The 19382-nt window shown below is 38.4% G+C and overlaps 1 long non-coding RNA gene across 1 annotated transcript in view; it reads right to left on the bottom strand.

The window, feature by feature from the left end:
- Positions 1–3733: 3733 nt before the first annotated feature.
- LOC134740105 (uncharacterized) overlaps positions 3734–19382 on the bottom strand; it is a 31325-nt gene continuing 15676 nt past the window's right edge. Inside the window, exon 3 of the long non-coding RNA XR_010127341.1 lies at positions 3734–3850. This is a non-coding gene — a long non-coding RNA (uncharacterized LOC134740105). The remainder of the gene's footprint in view (positions 3851–19382) is intronic.

The raw sequence follows: 19382 nt of genomic DNA, 5'->3' as shown, positions 1-19382 counted from the left end.
ACTATCTATCAGTTCTCCTAATTCAGAGGGTGGTGATGAGGGATGAAGAGGACTCCACATAGTCCTGCGTCATTTCCAAACTGTCACCTGCTGGCAGAATGGCATTTGTTTTATGAGACTACAGATGATTCGCATTTTTAATGTGCCATTGTGACAGTCACAAAGTCAACAAAACACAGGGGTCTAGACATGGGTAATGTCTGGGTTAAAATCTCAGCTCTGCTATCTACCATGCATCATTTTTTGAAAAGCTGCTTAACCACTTTATGCCTCAGTTTCTATTTTTTTTTTGTAAAATGAGGATAAAAATAAATTATGAGAATGTGAGGATTAAACTACTTAGTTAATGTTCAAAGTGTTAGAACAATATGTGGCACTTAGAAAAATAAAAATAGTGTTACCTAAGAACACTATTTCACATTTCATCATATTTATCTTGGAATTATATTCATAATGCAAAAAATAGAAAACATAAAAATAACTGTATCATATTTACCAAGATGAATAATAGATCCCTTTAATTTTTGTACATTAAACAAACAGCAAATCCTAGATAACAAATACGTAGATGTTTACTGTACGCCATTTCATACTTGTGCTATTTTTGTTTTGGGAGGTTTTTTGTTTTGTTTTGTTTCTTTTTTTTTTTTTAAGTCAGGGTCTCACTCTGTCACCCAGGCTAGAGTGTGGTGGCACAATCATAGCTCATTGCAGCCTCAACCTCCTGGGCTAAAGGAATCCTCCTGCCTCTGCCTCCCAAGTAGCTAGGACTACAGGCACGCACCACCATGCCCAGCTAATTTTTTATTTCTTTGTGGAGAGGAGGTGTCAGTATGTTGCCCAGGCTGGCCACAAACTCCTGGCCTTAAGGGATCCTCCTGCCTTGGCCTCCCAAAGCACTGGAATTATGGGAATGAGCCACCATGCCCATCCAGATTCCTATCCTAAATTTTCATGGCAAATCACTCATGGTCCCTGCTCAATGAGGCCTTAGCTAGGATGACTTAAATAGCTGGGATCTGGAATAAACTCAGGCCTTCTTTCTTCACATGTCTGATACCTAGGCTAGCATTACTTGAAGACTTAAAATATCTGCACATGGCATCTCCACGTGGCTAGAGCATCTCTTAGTGGAGTTTCTGGGTTCTGAAAGGGAGGCCCCTAATTGAATCTGGTGGAAACTGTTTGGCTTTTTATGACTTAATGGCATAGAATCACTTCCGCCATTCTCAACTGACTGAAGCAAACGTAACTTCATACATCTGATCCCCTGGGAGAAGTGGAATTATTAGACATTAGTAAACAAAGAACACTTTTCTCAGTTTCAAGGTTATAAGCCTTATGTATTTCAGGGGTATCTCTAACTTTTATGATTGTTAATCCTGGAATAAACATGACCTTCTGTGATATATCTCAGTGTTTCCCTGTGGAGAACAGACTGTCAAGATGTTACTCTTCTGCTCCCAAATGGTAACATTCCAGGTTTTCATTCCTTTTTCTCTCACATTTGGTTATCAGTCAAATTTCCTTGGGTCTTGGAGCAATAACTAGTGCATCAGGGGATAAGATGCTTTCCATAAATGCAGGTTTTACCCTAGGACCAAAGCATAGCATGCTTTGGAATGCATTCTTCTTTTTTTTTATTTTTTTTTGAGATGGAGTCTTGCTCTGTTGCCGAGGCTGGAGTGCAATGGCATGATCTTGGCTCGCTGCAACCTCCGCCTCTCGGGTTCAAGCAATTATCTTGCCTCAGCCTCCCGAGTAGTTGGGATTACAGGTGCCCACCACCATGCCCAGCTAAGTTTTGTATTTTTAGTAGAGACAGGGTTTCGCCATGTTGGTCAAGCTGGTATCGAACCCCTGACCTCAGGTGATCCGCCTGCCTCGGCCTCCCAGGAATGCATTCTTTTCCTCAGTTAATGCTGGCATTTGGCAGCTGCCATTCCCTAAAACTTTTGAGCCCAGAGCCTGTGCCTCAGTCCTCAAATGCCCTGTAGACATTACTTCCTCACTCTGCACTTGCTCTCTTTCAATCTCACCATTGCTTGCTCCTCTCTGCTGTGATGAGCAATTGCTGCCTTCTCATACCAGGGATGGCTTCCATCTGGCCAGAACTGTAGGTGGAGTCCTGATCCATGTGAAGAAGGACTGCTGGGAGCCCATCTTAAAAGTAATACCTTTTTACCATCTTGGGAAGACTTCAAGGTGAGGTGTTCTTCACAATTCCCCAGGCTTCTTCCTGAAGTGCACTGAGGTTTCTGAGCCCCTCTTCAAGGCACCTCCTTTGCTATCAAAGGTGCACCTCTTGCTGGCCATCCAGCCTCCGGGCTAGAGCTCTGGAAGAGCTGCCATGTCAAAGCCACCCACCGTGAAACCAGTTCCCTCATTCCCAGCATCGCGCTTTCTCCAGTGACAGACTTAATGTTTCCCCACTGGCTTTTTTGAAAAATAACTAAATAAACCCAAGGGAGAGTTCAACAGTTTTAGGGAGGATGCCAGAATACAAAAAAGAAAGGATTCGTTCCTAAAATAGAAATTCTGAAGCACTACAGACCCAAGTTGTAGAACCCAAGGTGTAAGCCATTTTTCTATGATGAAGTTTGAGTTTGTTTTGCTTTTGGTTTAGTTTGGTTTACTTTTTTCCTAGTGAATTCTGTCTCCATAGGCTTTTTTTTTTTCTTTTTTTTCTGTAGGACAGGGGTTCTGCTGACACTGTTTTGCTTAAAGGGAGGTGGGGACTGCTGAGACGCTGGTAAGCAGTTCTTAGGCACGAAAGTTAACAGATTTGTCCCATAGCAACTGGCTCCTGCTGCCAGGGTTGGCTGGGCCTGCAGAGTAGTGACTGCAGGACTCCAGGCCCCCTGCTTCTGTTTCCAAATGGGATACTGCCGCTGGTAGCAAAGCTGCTCCCTTTTGTCAAGCCCTCCTGGTGCATGCTTTATAGGTAAGTGGGCTGCAGCTTTTGCCAGATGGGCTGCTGATGGTGCAGCTGCCCAGCTGAGCAGTAAACTCAAAAAAAAAAAAAAAAGAGCTGATGGAAATGGGTGTGCTGAGCAAATGCACCTGTCTTGGGGAGAGCAGCACATAGTTTGTCTGGGGAAGCTCCCTGGCTTAAGTACATATTGATGGAAGCCAAACAGAAGTCTGAGAGATCTTGCCTACTGAAGTCAAAATCTGCCTGCTCTGAACATAAGGCATTGAACATTTCATGCCACCCTCTTGGGGATCAAGTGCTGTGGCTGTTTGGTGGGGTAATTACAAATGTGGACTCTAGAGTGAGATTGGGTTGGAGTGCCCTCTGCCACTTCATAACAGCAAGAACTCAGGCAATTTAATGAACTCTGCAAAGCTTCAGTTTCTTTATTTGTAAATCTGAGATGCTAATATCCATCTTTGAGGATTTTTATCATGATTAAAAGAGAAAATACATGCACACCACTTTGCATGGTGCCTGGTAAAAAGAACATGAGTATTGCAGTTGGACAAATCTGGGTAGTAATCCTGGCTTGACTACCCACCAGCAGTATGACTTGGGGAAAGACATAATCTCTGGTAGCCTCAGTTTATTCATCTGTTTAATGGTTTCACAATCATCTTCTAATTGGTTGTTATTAAAATTAAATGACAATTTATGAACATAGGGAAAGCATTTATGAGAGGCACATACATGCTGGTTTCACCCTCCTTTGTCTGCCACTGCGTGCTCTGGCTTATCCGGGGCCTGTGGAGGGAGTGAGTCTCCCACCACCATCATCGATTTATCGGGGCCAACATGGACTTGTCTGCCAGGACCTTGCTGGGGATTCCATGCATCCACTTCACCATTGCAGTCAGGAATGGATTTTTCCACCTGAAGTGATGAAGAAAAGGTGCATTAATGTAGAGCCTCCACACCATACATTTCACAAAGACCAATAACAAACTCTGAAAGGTGCAAGCCCAGGATTTATATGTGTGATAAGTCACAGCTTTACCTATTTTTTTTCTAGACCACCACAATGAGCTGAAAAAAGAATGTATGAAAGTCATTTCCCTCTATTTAAAAATCTGGACCTACACTGTAGAATATAAAATAGCCTGTAAGCTATTTCTGAAGGGAAGAGGCACTTGATTAAAGGAGAGAAGAGATAAAAGCAAAAGAAAAAGCAAACAAAGAGAAATTCAAGAGCTGCAACTAAAACAGGATGTTACAAAGAGAGTTCACTTATTGGCTGCCAATAATTTAATTAGCACAGCAGCAAAGGAAGGGGTACAGGAAAGGAAAAGAGAAGAACCTGGGCTGGGTGACACCTCTTTGCACCTCTTACCTCCACACTCAAGAGATCAGCTCTGAAATGTGGAGAGACCACCTGGTAAGGGGCCCAGCAGTCACAAGGTCTTCTTTCCATGTGCTGGTGCCAAGTCTGCTGGGCACCCCAAGAGGCATGAAATGACCTGGGTGAAGACAGCCTCAGGTATATCCGATGTCTTTGTGCCACTGAGATAGGAGGTAGAGTGTAAGAGCCATATATGATGACTTAATTCTGTGACTACACCTCAGTGAAGGATGGAAGAGATGGGGTGTGTGCTTGGGGAGGGAGCCAGGGTAATGATGAAAGCTGGGACACTGGGGCATCCTAAGATTATCATGGTCAAAGGCCAAGCTCCAAGAACACAGGATATCTGGGAGTCTATTATCACTGCTACTTACATCGAATGCTTTACCCAAGGTTCAGCAGCTGGGTAAAGAGAGCTGCAGGAATTAATGCTTATATTTTTCAAATGGGAAAAACAAGTATGGTCATTATTAGGATCAGAGAATTGTGACAAAAGGAATCTTGGTTATCTATGCTCACCAAAGGAATTGATCATGGCTCACCATAAGCCCAGAGATCCATATATACCAAAGCTGTTAACATGGCTGAAAAGATGAATGGGACACAACAGACGAGAGAGAGAGAGAAACCCAAACCCCAAACTCCTCTTTAAAATCAGTAGCAATGGAAGTTTCAGCTTCCTAGCAATGGAGTCAAAGGAAAACCGATGACCTTTGAGATCACCAAATCCAATCCTCTCATTTTATGGATTAGGAAATGAAGGTCTATATTATTTTTAAAAGCTTTTCATCAATGAAATGTGTTTCTATAGTTTCTGTAGCTAAGCATGGAATTATTTCCACTTTAATGTTTGAGATTGATTTTTTTTCAAATGGGCTTTTTCATGAGGCACTGCTGACCTCCCAGAAACCAATTATGCATCAGAGCAGTGCAGAATGCTACATGAAAAGTTAAGCTTCAAGGAGCTATAACACTTCATACAACAAGAAAACAGTCTTTTTACTCTGAATACTATTCTCCTGATGATATGCAAGCCGCATACTATAGAAGTCCTCTCTGCTGACTTGAGTCAAGTCATCCCCAATGCCTTTCATTTGTTTATCATTCTCACGGCGGCCTTGAGCTCCCCCTAGGTGTCCACTTTTACTTATAGTTGCTGGACTTGGGTAAAAGTGAGTCTGAACAAAAACCCCTGACTTGATATTGATTATATGCTGAAATTTTCCCCAGGCATCAGGCAGTCAATCTAGCAAGTCACCAGACAAATCAGCAATGTACCTTAGAGCAGATGGTTTTGAGATGATTCAAGCACATTACATTTATTGTGCCTTTATTTCTATTATTACTATATTGTTAAATATAGAATAAAATAATTATAAAATTCACCATAATGTAGAATCAGCAGGAACTCTGAGCTTGTTTTCCTGCAACTAGACAGTCCCATCTGGGGGTGATGGGAGACAGTGACAGATCATCAGGCATTAGATTCTCATAAGGAGAATGCAACCTAGATTTCTCACGTGTGCAGTTCATAACAGGGTTCATGTTCCTGTGAGAATCTAATGCTGTTGCTAATCTAACATAAGGCACAGCTCAGGCAGTAATGCAAGTGGTGGGAAGTGGCTGTAAATATAGAGGAAGCTTCACTCACTGGCTCACTGCTCACCTCCTGCTGTGCACCCCAGCTCCTAACAGGCCACGGACTAGTACTGGTCTGTGTCCTGGGGATTGAAGACTCCTTACTTAGAGAACAGATTCTTCCTACCTGATCTTTGATGGTCTGCTAGACAGTGCTGCCTCTGGACAGTTTTTGAGAAACAACAACTGGATCAATGGAGGTCTGAAGCCTCTGAGGCAAGATAGAGGAAGCACTGTTGTAGCACTGATGTGATGGGAGTTGTAACTCTTGGCTGCCAACAATATGAAGAATACAATGGAGTACCAGCAAGCACTTGTCATGGATTCTGCTCCCACGAGTCTCCCTACCCAAGGCACAGCATCGGATGCAACCTGTCTCACCTGCTTTTTGTTTCATCTGGTATTGCAGTAACCAGCTCTGTAGGGTTACAAACACACACAGTCACAACCTGGAAGCATTCCACATTATGCCTATGCTAACTGCCTCTTGCTTCTCAGTTCAGGGTTTCTCTGCTCAGCACCATGCATCAGTAACTTGTGGGGTAGACCTTAACTAGTAAAGAATGGGGCCAATTTATAGCACTTCTTGGTGGATGGTCCTCAAGGGCAGAGCAGCATGTCACACTTAATGATGTTGTTGTCATCAGTGACTTTTGTACTGTCTCTCTCTCTCCTTCCTTGCTACATTCTCCTTACACTTTTATTCTGTGGAGTTCCCTGTAAATTAAAAGCATGAAAGCCTCTGCCTCAGGCTCAGTTTTCTGGGAGCCCAGGCATAGACAGGTACTCACCTTCAAGGACATTTCTCCTGATTTCAATTAAATTGGATTAGGCTTTCTGGTCTACCTCACTGAGGGAATGACTTAGATTCTGTAGTTGGTTTGGTTTTTAATTTTGGCCACCTAGACTGGATTTGCCTTCTTTTGGCAAAATAATCTTTATTTTTTTCTGGCAATTTGTCTCTTCTCTACTCCTAGTTATGCACATCTAATGGAGCTAATTCCATTTCCAGCTCAAGGAGTAAACACATGGTTTGGTTCCAGTCAATCCGAACACTATATACCTCTGACTAGTGCTGGTCAACAATGGTCACATAATCCAAAATGAGCCAATGTGACAGTAAAAACATGTGCCAGGACTACTGGATAAGAGACAAGTTTTATTTTCTGTGATGCTTGAAGGCTTGAACCTAGAAAATGTGATAATGGTGCCCCCACAGCCATCAGGCCAACCCAGGAGGAAAGCGATCCCAGAATGAGTCCAACACCAAGAGGAAGTAGAGCTCAGAGATGTCAGGATCAGGTGGCATAACTTGGCCATGCTCTTCCCTCTCATTCCTTCCCATTGAGCTATGGCTGAGGCCCTAGATTTTACATTTATTTGAGCCAGTACATTCCTGTTTTGCTCAAACCTGTTTTTGCTGTTGTTCATCTGCAACCTAAAGAGTCTTGACTGATAGATGAAGCTCCAGCTGCCTCAAATCTTGGTTATTACTGCAAGACTGTTAGTTTTAAGTATTTATTTCCATTATATGTTGATGATTTTAAAAGGAAAATTTATAAGATTTAAAAAGTAACTATAAACCAAATTTCCAACTATTTGCCACTCAATTTAAGAAAGAAACCATGGCTGTTACTTTTAAAGTTCTTGGTAGATCTCTGCTATATTCTAACAATGGATTTAAACTATACCCTAGAACAAATGAACTTAACAGATATTGACAGAACATTTACCCAACAACCACAGAATATACACTCTGTTCATCAGTGCAAGGAACTTTCTCCAAAATAGACCATATGATAGGCCACAAAGGAAGTCTTAATAAATTTAAGAAATTTGAAATTATATCAAGTACTCTCTCAGACCACAGTGGAATAAAATTGGAAATCAACTCCAAAAGGAACCTTCAAAACCATGCAAACACTTGAAAATTAAATAACCTGCCTCTGAATGATCATTGGGTCAACAATAAAATCAAATGGAAATTTAAAAATTATTCGAACTGAATGATAATAATGATACAGCCTATCAAAACCTCTGGCAGTGCTAAGAGGAAAGTTCATAGCCTTAAATGCCTACATCAAAAAGTCTGAAAGAGCACAAATAGACAACCTAAGGTCACACCTCAAGGAACTAGGGAAACAAGAACAAACCAAACCCAAATCCTGCAGAAGAAAAGAAACAACCAAGATCAGAGCAGAATTAAATAAAATTGAAACAAACAAAAAACAATACAAAAGACAAATGCAACAAAAAGCTAGTTCTTTGAAAAGATAAATTACAACCGATGCCACAGAAATACAAAAGATCACTCAAGGCTACTTTGAACACCTTTAAATGCATAAACTAGAAAGCCTAGAGGAGATGGATAAATTCCTGGAAATATACAAGTCTCCTAGCTTAAATCAGGAATAATTAGAAACCCTGAATAGACAAATAACAAGCAGAAAGATTGAAATGGTAATAAAAAAATTACCAATCAAAAAAGTCCAGGACCAGAGAGATTCCCAGCTGAATTCTATCAGACATTCAAAGAACTGGTCCCAATCCTATTGACATTATTCCACAAGATAGAGAAAGAGAGAATCCTCCCTAAATCATTCTATGAAGCCAGTATCACCCTAATACCAAAACCAGAAAAAAAATAACCAAAAATGAAAGCTACAGACCAATATCCCTGATGAACATAGATGCTGAAATCCTCAACAAAATATTAGCTAAGCGAATCCAACAATATATCAAAAAGATAATCTACCATGATCAAGTGGGTTTCATACCAGGGATGCAGGGATGGTTTAACATATGCAAGTCAATAAATGTGATACACCTCCTAAACAGAATTAAAACAAAAAACCACATGATCATCCCAAAAGATGCAAAAAAAGCATTTGACAAAATCCAGCATTCCTTTGTGATTAAAATCCTCAACAAAATTGGCACACAAGGGACACACCTCAATGTAATAAAAGCCATCTACGACAAACCCACAGCCAACATTATACTGAACAGGGAAAAAAGCAGTTGAAAGCATTCTCTCTGAGAACTGGAACAAGACAAGGATGCCCACTCTCATCACTTCTATTCAACGTAGTACTGGAAGGCCTAGCCAGATCAATCACAAGAGAAAGAAGTAAAGGGCATCCAAATCCGTCTGTTGCTGTTTGCTGATGATGTGATTGTATACCTACAAAACCCTGAAGACTCCTCCAAAAAAGTTCCTAGAACTGATAAATGAATTCAGCAAAGTTTCAGGATACAAAGCTACTGGACACACTCAGTAGCTCTTCTATACACCAATAGTGACCAAGATGAGAATCAAATCAAGAACTCAACCCCTTTTACAATAACTCAACCCCTTTTACAATAGCTGCAAAAAAAAAAACACAAAAAACTTAGGTATATACTTAACCAAGGAGAAGGAAAACTACGAAACACTGCTAAAAGAAATCATCTTAGATGGCACAAACAAATGGAAACACATCCCATACTCATGGATGAGTAGGATCAATTTTGTGAAAATGACCATACTGCCAAAAGTAATCTACAAATTCAATGCAATTTCCATTAAAACACCACCATCATTCTGCACAGAACTAGAAAAGACAATCCTAAAATTCATATGGAACCAAAAGAGAGCCCACATAGCCAAAGCAAGACAAAGCAAAAGAAACAAATCTGGAGGCATCACATTATCTGACTTCAAACTATAGTATAAGGCCATAGTCACCAAAACAGCATGGTACTGGTATAAAAATAGGCACATAGACTAATGGAACAGAATAGAGAACTCAGAAATAAACCCCAAAACTTACAGCTAACTGATCTTTAACAAAGCAAACAGAAACATAAAGTGGGGAAAGGACATCCTATTTGACAAATGGTGCTGGGATAATTGGCTAGCCACATGTAGGAGAATGAAACTGGATCCTCATTTCTTACCTTATACAAAAATCAACTCAAGATGGATCAAGGACTTAAATCTAAGACCTGAAACTATAAAAACTCTGGAAGATAACATCAGAAAAACCCTTCTGGACATTGGCTTAGGCAAAGACTTTATGATCAAGAACCCAAAAGCAAATGCAACAAAAACAAAAATAAATAGCTAGGACTTAATTAAACTAAAGAGTTTCTCCACAGCAAAAGGAACAGCCAGCAGAGTAAACAGACAACCCACATAGTTGGAGAAGATCTTCAAAATCTATGCATCCAACAAAGGACTGATATCCAGAATTTACAATGAACTCAAACAAATTAGCAAGATAAAAACAACCCCACCAAAAAGTGGGCTAAGGGCAATTCTCAAAAGAAGATATACAAATGGCTAACAAACATGAAAAAATGCTCAACATCACTAATGACCAGGGAAATGCAAATCAAAACCACAATGCAATACCACCTTACTCCTGCAAGAATGGCCATAATAAAAAACTCAAAAAATAATAGATGTTGGCATGGATGTGGTGAAAAGGGAACACTTCTACATGGCTGGTGGCAATGTAAACTAGTACAACCACTATGAAAACAGTGTGGAGATTCCTTAAATAACTAAAAGTAGAACTACCATTTGATCCAGCAATCCACCTACTGAGTATCTACCAGTAGATAAAGTAGTAAATAAGTCATTTTACAAAAGGGATACTTACACACGCATGTTTATAGCAGCACAATTTGCAATTGCAAAAATATGGAACCAATCCAAATGCCCATCAATCAATGAGTGGATAAATTGTGGTATATATACACACACACATACACACCTCTTTTTATGGCTGAGTAGTATTCTATCATATATATGAAATACTACTCAGCCATAAAAAGGCATTCTATCATATATATACACATATATATAGTATTCCATCATATATATGATATATATGCTCAGCCATAAAAAGATACATATATATACACACACATACTACAATTTCTTTATCCACTTATTGATTTATGGGCATCCTACTATTGATGGGAATACTACTCAGCCATAAAAAGGAACAAATTAATGGCACTCACAGCAACCGAGATGGAACTGGAGACTATTATTCTAGATGCAGTAACTCAGGGATGAAAAACCAAATCTTGTACATTCTCACATATAAGTGGGAGCTAAGCTATGAGGATGTGAAGGCATAAGAATGATAAAATGGACTTTAGGGACTCAGGGGAAAGGGTGGAAAGAGGGTGAGGGATAAAAGACTGCCAACTGGATTCCGTGTATACTGCTTGGGTGGTGGGTGCACCAAAATCTCACAAATCACCACTAAAGAACATACTCATGTAACCAAATACAACTTGTTCTCCAAAACCTATGGAAATAAATTTTTTAAAAAAATCTCTGCTATGTTCTAAAGCTTTTACTGCACCTTCAGAGACAGCCACTATGTGGAAGTTTGTGTTAAACTCACATGCTTTTCTTTATAATTTTATCATATGTTTGTATCCCTAAATAATTTATTACAGTTTTGTATGATTTTTAACTATACATAAATGCAATCATAGTGTTTATATTCTTCCTTGACTTGCTTTTTAAACTCAATACCATACAGTGGGATTCTTTCATATTATTGCATGTAGCTGTAATGCATTTATTTTTTATGTTGTATGCATATACTACAATGTTTTTATGCTTTTGGTGAAAACGTTTATTTCCAGGTTTGTTTGCATGATTGATATTACAAACAATTGTGATATGAACACTCTGGTACATGTGTCTTTGTGTACATATGTATAGATTTCTTTAGGGTTTATACTTAGGAGAAAAGTCTTTCTGTCATAGTTTATCTGCACTTTCAAATTTACTAGATAAGTGAAAATTATTCTTTGGATTTCTTTTTTACTAATGTATAATCCCATAAACCATGAAAAAGTATAGTTTTTTTCATAATTTGTATAGATATTATCAGACTTTACTCTTTGCCAATAATAATGGCTATAAAATGGTATTTTATCATGTGGTTTCAATTTACATTTTTTTCTAATCAGGACTGATATTAATTAAAATCATAACTACATTGTAAGAATTTTATCAGTGTTTCCTCTGAAGGTAAAAATTATATTCTGTATTAATCATCTTTGCTTTTAAAGTGAGCACTGAACAGATTTATTTAATTAATTAATGAGAAAATAAGCAAAATAGTGAAGATTTTTAAGGAGAATTGGAGAGTGACCTATTTATAATGGCTAAAAGAATGCTTAAATGAGATGGTTAATTTTCATACAAAATTAATTAATATTCTACAGTGTAATAAAACTGCAACTTTAGAGATGATCTCTTTTATTATGTAGAAATCTTTTGGATATCTACCAAGCAATTTGTTTTGCATTCCTATCAGACAACTATCATTTACATTGCTATCAGTTTTCTATAAGTCACCACCTACAATTTCAGAGTTGAAAACTACCCTTATCAGTAGTAACTAGCAAGTCAAACAAAGAGAAACATTTCAAGAGCAGGGGTTGGCAAACTTTTCCTGTAGAAGGCCAGAAATTACCTTATTTTGGCTTTGTGGGTCACATGGTTTCTGTAGCAACGACTCATTTTTGCCTACATGTGCAGCCACAGGCAATTTACCAATAAAGGTGACCACAATATTTGTCCTGTGGGTCAAAGTTTGAAGACACTGGCCCTGGATAATTAGATAATCCACAGGTAAGCTTGTGAGAAAATTGAAGGGACACTCAGTTTTCTTTGTTACAGTTTTAAGGTTTGAATAATTATTCTTAACAGTCTCCCTTTTGATTATAAATAATTTCCAAAGATTATTATTGATTATGAAAAGCTGATCTCATTGCGTTTGGGCCTGATTCATGTACATAGTTGTGGCAAAAGGTGTTAATTAATACACATAAGCCACCTTTCAATACTGTCAGCAAATCTAGAGCCCTATGGCATTAAGCAACTTGTAAGGCCAGAAAATTAACTTCTGTCTGGAGAAGTGGAAGAATTTCTCTTGTTTCAGAGATGTGTTTTATTGTTCTTATCTATTTTTTTCTAATCTGAGGCCAGAAAATGAAACCCAAGACATTTGTCTCTACTAGTTTTGCCTGCAATGTCTGTGGAAGTGAGTAAGTTCTTCTCTTCTCTATTAAAGTTCCTGGCCAGCCAAGGAACCTATAAGGATTGGAAGGATTTTACTACTTGTAAGGATTGGAAGTTTTAAGCCAAGGGTCAGCAAACTTTTTGTAAATGGCCAGATATTAACTATTTTAGACTTTGAGGGCCATCAGGTAAGCTCCATAGACAATGTGTAAATGAATGAGTATGACTATGTTCTAATAAAACTTTATTCACAAAGCAGACGATGGACTGGATTTGGCCCACAGGTCACAGTTTGCCAACATTTGCTTTAAGTCATAGAACAAGCTCTAACCCTGTTTTCTCATCAGATAGCATAAAAGGTGGTAAAGAAAACTAGACAAATATTCCGAGATAAATTTATTATTTAGACAGAAAACCTAGTTCTCTCTGTTTTGCATCAACATGATATTTGATACCAAAGGAATCACAGCTCTCTTTAAAAAATATTTTGAATAAACTCATTAAAACTGAGTGACATTTGGCAAAATGTTTACACATTGAATTTCTTCTTTTTAGACTTCTTATTTGCCCATACAAACAGAATTCCCTTCTGCAAAAGGAATCTATATTTTTTCTTCACTATCCACTTCCACAGCTTAGAACAACCAGAACAATAAAATAATTAATTTTAAACAAAACTCTCCTCTTTTTTCACCTAACAGGATCGCCTCATTACCTTTGTACTAAATTGTATCTCTATCCTATTATTACTCCTGGTAGAGTCTCATTCATGTATGTCAATGATAACTTTTTACCAAAGTATGTAACATCCATTTCACAGAAAGAACTAGGAGGTAGGCAGCAACTGTCATATGTAAGCATTTTAACAGGACTACAAGGCTCATTTGCATGTATAACATGAACCCTGCAGCCAGAAATATCTTTTTACCATCTTCTACCTACTTAAAGTGGCAAAAAATAATCACCTTTGTTAATATTACCCAGAGATATAGCCAATCTATAATGGATAAAAATAAGAAGCTAAGAGGCAAAGAACACATACACACACACACGCATATGCACATGCACGCGCACACACACACACAGAGACACGCACACACACTTTTTTTTTTCTGGGTAGCATTCTATCTTACTTAGAAATTAGCTGAGTATTTGAAGATTATATATTAAGCAATTCAATTAATATGATTTATAAGATCTTAAAATTAACTACAGAATAAGACAACTCTATTTAAATTGACACCCTGCAGAAAATAATTGCTATTGATATAAATCATTTGTCAGAATGATAATTCAATTTAAGCACATATTATATTACTTATAATCTGAAACATGTGAGTAATATAAGCTTCTTTAGTAAGTAAAACAGCATAAGAAGTTTAGAAAGATTAGATTAACAAGCCTCTTAGTTAAGAAAATAAAAACAAAAACCTACATTTTTCCTTAAAAAAATAAAATGCATATTTTTATATTCTTCACCAGTAAAATCGGGGAAATATATATAGATGTTTTAAAACCAAAATGTATCACAATAGTCTGATTTGTTCAAGAGCTCATTTCATTATGTGAGCTTAGCTTAGCTTCTGACTTAGCAGTTTCTATGAGAAGCAACTTTTTTTAAGGCTAGCACAATTAAAGCATTAGAAGTTTAGTTTTTTTGTTATTCTGGGAGTTGTGGGAGTATTAGATTGTGACAGTAATAGTATTAGATTGAAAGAAGTTCTTATTAATGTACATAAACCAATTAGAACAGAACACATTTATTTTAAGGGGTTTTACAATGTAACGTGTTACATTGTTACTATATGCTAATTACAGTATGTTAATATATGCATACAGGCACACATATATACATCACACTTGCACAATGAGAGGCAAAATCTTCTCTCAATTACAGAAACAGAGAGTTTTTAGCTTCTGCTTTATAACTTTAGCCATGGGAAAGAAAAACATAGAAAACAAAAAAATAAATGCACCAATACAGATCTTAAAGATCTGTTCTACCTTACAGTGGAAACAAGACATCTTATTGCACAAAGACACAAACAAAATATTTAAGACAATTCTCTGTTATCTCTGACCCAATGAGCCTAGATTCCTATCTTCACTGGGTGGAGGTTACCCAATGGTCAGATCATAAACTCAGCAATCATGGCTGCCACCACGGGCAATAACAGATGGGATACAAACAAATTAAAACTGCAGCCTAATTCAGCCAGTTAGAAGCAGAGATTAAAGACAAAACACAGAGTTAAGAAAAAAGAAAGAGGAAGGAAGGAAAGAAAGGGAAGGGAAGGAAAAAGGGAAGGGAAAGGAAGGAAGGGAAGAGGAAAGAGAAAAAGGAGGGGAGGAAGGGAGGAAAAGAGGAAGGAGGAAAGGATGGAAGAAGTGAGGGAGGAAAGGAAGTAAGGAAGAAGGGAGAGTTGGAAGAGGACAAAAAAAAAAGGTCATAAAAGCAAATTTGTATTGCCTCTGAGGATTCACTCCAGAAGCTGAGAAAAGACATGTCAGCCTAAATAGCCCATGAGGGGCCTCTTGAACAACAGCGCTTAATTGACTGAAGAAAATAAGTTAACTGGAAATCTCAGTAGAACCTCCCAAAGTGTCAAATACAATTTTCAAAAAGCTGAAAACCATGTGATTCATGCAAACGTGAAGTAAGCATGTGTTAAAGATTCATGCAACTCATTAATGAGAAAACCAGCTAGACGATGAGACTGGTTCTCTAATCTTTTAAATATTTATTAGCTCATTTCTCTGCTCCAAACCTTCAGTGGACCCTTAAGATGTTCTTTGCTTTCTTGCATCTGATTTGCCTGGGAAAAAAAATGAAGAAAATCTTGACTCACATGACATGGAAGGCAACATTCACAAAAAAAATTACCTGCTTCTTTATCAAGAGTTCTTTCTACTGCACTGTAACTACCTCTGCTGAGACACAATCCTTGTCTTCCAGAAGCTTGTATAAGCTTTGGAAACATGAATACGCAGTGATAAAGAAGGAACCCAGGGCAGAAACTCCATGGTCACTGTTGGCTGACTTAGTCATCAGAATTTATGGAGGAGGAAAGAACTGAATGGTTCCCCAAGGTCAAAAGTCCTCCAATAAGACATGTTCATGGGTAATGAACACACTGGGTTTCATTTGCAGTATGTCTACGGAGATTCAAGATGAGTGAATTATCAACTGACAACCAAAAAGTTGTTTTTTGTTTTGTTACTGGAATCTTGGAAAGATAGTTAAGAGATTTAATAAACAGACATACGTTTTTCACTGGTAATAAGTATTGACTTTTTCAGAAGGACAATTATAACATATTTTCCGTAGATCCATGTTATCTACTTCTCATATTTATTATCAAAGCTCCAGACATAAGTACATGGTAGATTAATCCATATGCCCTTCCTCCCTAAAGCAAAATAACTTTGATATCAGCTTTTAACATACTACAAGAAAACACTGCTTGAACCTTGAACAACAATGAGAAAGAAAGAGCAAAGAGAAGGGGAAGAGATTACAGACAGAGAGAGAAAGAGAGAGAGAGAGGGAGAGAGAGAGAAACTGGCTTATCTGCAAAACAAAGGAAGAAACCATCTTCTAAATAAATAGCTTAATTCCAAGCAAAGTGTGAATCATAAACTGAAGTAGATTTCTAGGTATAAAATGCAGTTAGAATGACTTTAGACATTTAAGGTAAAGTTGAAAACTTGGTAGAACCTGTTCAACATCAATTCTTAGGGAAAAAAAGAAAATCTGACGAGTTTTGATGATGAAGTCAGATAAAGGTAAACATGGAATATTTAAGGTGAGGAAGCAAGAATGCATGTTTGTATAGAAATGACATGTCACTCTGAGCCTTTCTTGTGTTGCTTTCGCCTTTATGGGAGGAAAGAAATATAGTCTCCAGAAAAGTCCCCTATAGGACCACCTGCTGTGAAGCTGCTCTGAAGAAAGATAAAGCTGCTCTGAAGAAAGATAAAACTGTTTTTTATATAAAAAGGTAGTAGCAAATGGGAGAGAACTCTTTCAACAGAACAATATTTTTCTAAGAATTAGAAGCAGATAGGACTTGACGGTTCTTTCCATTAAAATATCTGACACTTGAGTTTAGATTTCATATTATTATGCTTCTCCTGCCAAACCAAAGGTTAGGCATTCTAGCTAATTTGTTTTTATTTCCCATTAGTAGATATCTATAATCCCCAATGGATGCTGATGGTCCTTAATCAACACATGAATTCACTAATAACTTACGGAGAATATTTGGAAACCGAAGTCCCATGGCTTGAGACATTCTGACTCAGTAGGTCTAGAATAAGCCCTGGAAATCGGCAAGTATTTTTAAATACTCTTCAGAATTTCTGATGATCAACAGACTTAGGGGCGATTACCTTACCTAGGAGCACTGGGGTCAGAATTAACTATGTAAATTAGTCTGCTTATCTTGAAGGTGCATTCCAGAAGATAGCAGAGATGAATTTCAGAGGGAAAGGACTAGCAGGAGGCTGACTGAATTAAAAGAGAAAGAGAAAGTTTGGCACATTCTTGGAGTGACTATAGAGAAAATTAAACAGTGACCAGAAGAGCTTGTATTTTAGGCAGTGACAAAGATTGCAGGCATATCTTTTCAGCCTCAAGACAACCAAGATCGTAAGTGCAGATTGTTCCCTTAGGGCTTTCAGGCTACAGCCGCAGCCTGGTAAGTCAAGCAGGATATCGTGACAGCTGTGGATCTTCCATGCCATGCTCTAGAGGGAGGGACAGCAGCTAGCTGTACTGTATGCACAATGCAATGACATTCCGTGGCTATGAGATCATGCCAAATATCAAATTAATTACAGCTGACAAAGCATATACAGGGAGTATCGTTCTAAGATTGGGTCTATTTTGAATCTTTAGATCAGGCACAATTTGTTTTTGCATGTATCACACTATGATTCAACACTTGATATGCCTTAATTGAATTTTCTCCAGAGGAGGAGGTGAGAACTGAAAAGCAAGCCGAGTAAAAGTTGTTACAGTGCAAATGTAGACACTAAGAAAACAAGACCTTTGTAGGCCTTGAATCCTGACCTCCCCCAAAAGGTATGTGCATGTCATAATCTGGAACCTGTGATGAATTAATTTGGAAAAAGAGTCTTTATTGATGTAATTAAATTAAGGATCTCTAGGTGAGATCATTCTAGATTACCCTAGTGGACTCTAATCCAATGGGAAGTGTCTTCACAAGAGAAACACAGGGGAGAGAGGCAGAGGAGAAAGCCACGTAACGATGAAGGCAGAGATTAGAGTTACACAGCTACAAACCAGCAAACACCTGGGACCACCAGAAGCTGGAAGAGATGACAAAGGATTCTCCGCTAGACCCTCCAGGGGAGCATGGTCCTGTCACCACCTTGATGTTGGACTACTCATCTCCAAAACTATGGCAGAATCAATGCCAGTTGCTTTAAGCCACTCAGTTTGTGGTAATCTGTTACAGCAGCTTTAGAAAACCAAGACATACCTTTATCATAAAAAGTGGGGAAACATTCTTCCCTCGCCACTGTTTTGTGCAGCACATAAGTGATAGAAAAGGAAAGAGATGAAGCCCACAACGAGGTAAGCGAAGATCTCAAATGATGGGGAATGGCAAATGGTCAGAAGGATGGCAGAGGGCTGCATTTCACGGGCCATGCTAGGAAATGGAGTACCACCAGTGCGTGCTGACCATGAAGTCAAGAGAGCAGAGACCACAGGACAAAAACAGCGGCAGAGGAAAGAGGAACTGGTAGCTTTAGAGAATTTCAGTAGCCAACCGAGTTATCAAATCTGCTTTGGACTGTTCCTTAGGAAAGAAGGGTTCATTAGGTGATAAACTCCCCATGATTCTCCTGGTAGGAGCTACATGCACTCCTCATCTCAAATAATGGGGATAGAAGGGGGTGGCATCCAGGTTACATATATGCTCAGCGCTTGTTCATTAGATATTAGGTGCCAGTGTTCCCTGAATTATCCTTAGATGACATGACTGTGTCAAACAAAACCAAAGTGCTGCCTGAGGGAATAATTGCTAGAAAATAAAAAGTGGCTTGGGAGAAATCTGGATTTTAGGATGTCTATTCAACCTTTCTCCTGTGTAGAGTGAGCAGAAGGAACACTCCTCTAAACCGTCACATTAGAAAGATTAAGGAGCAGTGCTCATCAGAGCCAGATAAAGACAAGAGGGTACACTAGAGGGGATGATATCATCAAATTAATATTTCTTAAATATTTGCTCAGCATTTATTTAGTAGAAGAGGAAACAAAGTGATTTCTGTTAATATCTTGAACCAAATTTGATCTCAAATTTTTAAGGAAACTCTTCAGCTTACTGATTTGCTTTTCTTTGCTAAAGCAGAGACAATAT

Source organism: Pongo pygmaeus, chromosome 7, assembly GCF_028885625.2.
Source record: "Pongo pygmaeus isolate AG05252 chromosome 7, NHGRI_mPonPyg2-v2.0_pri, whole genome shotgun sequence".
NCBI lineage: Eukaryota > Metazoa > Chordata > Mammalia > Primates > Hominidae > Pongo > Pongo pygmaeus.
The sequence above is the reverse complement of the archived record's forward strand: the minus strand, read 5'-3'. Positions and strand labels throughout refer to the sequence as shown.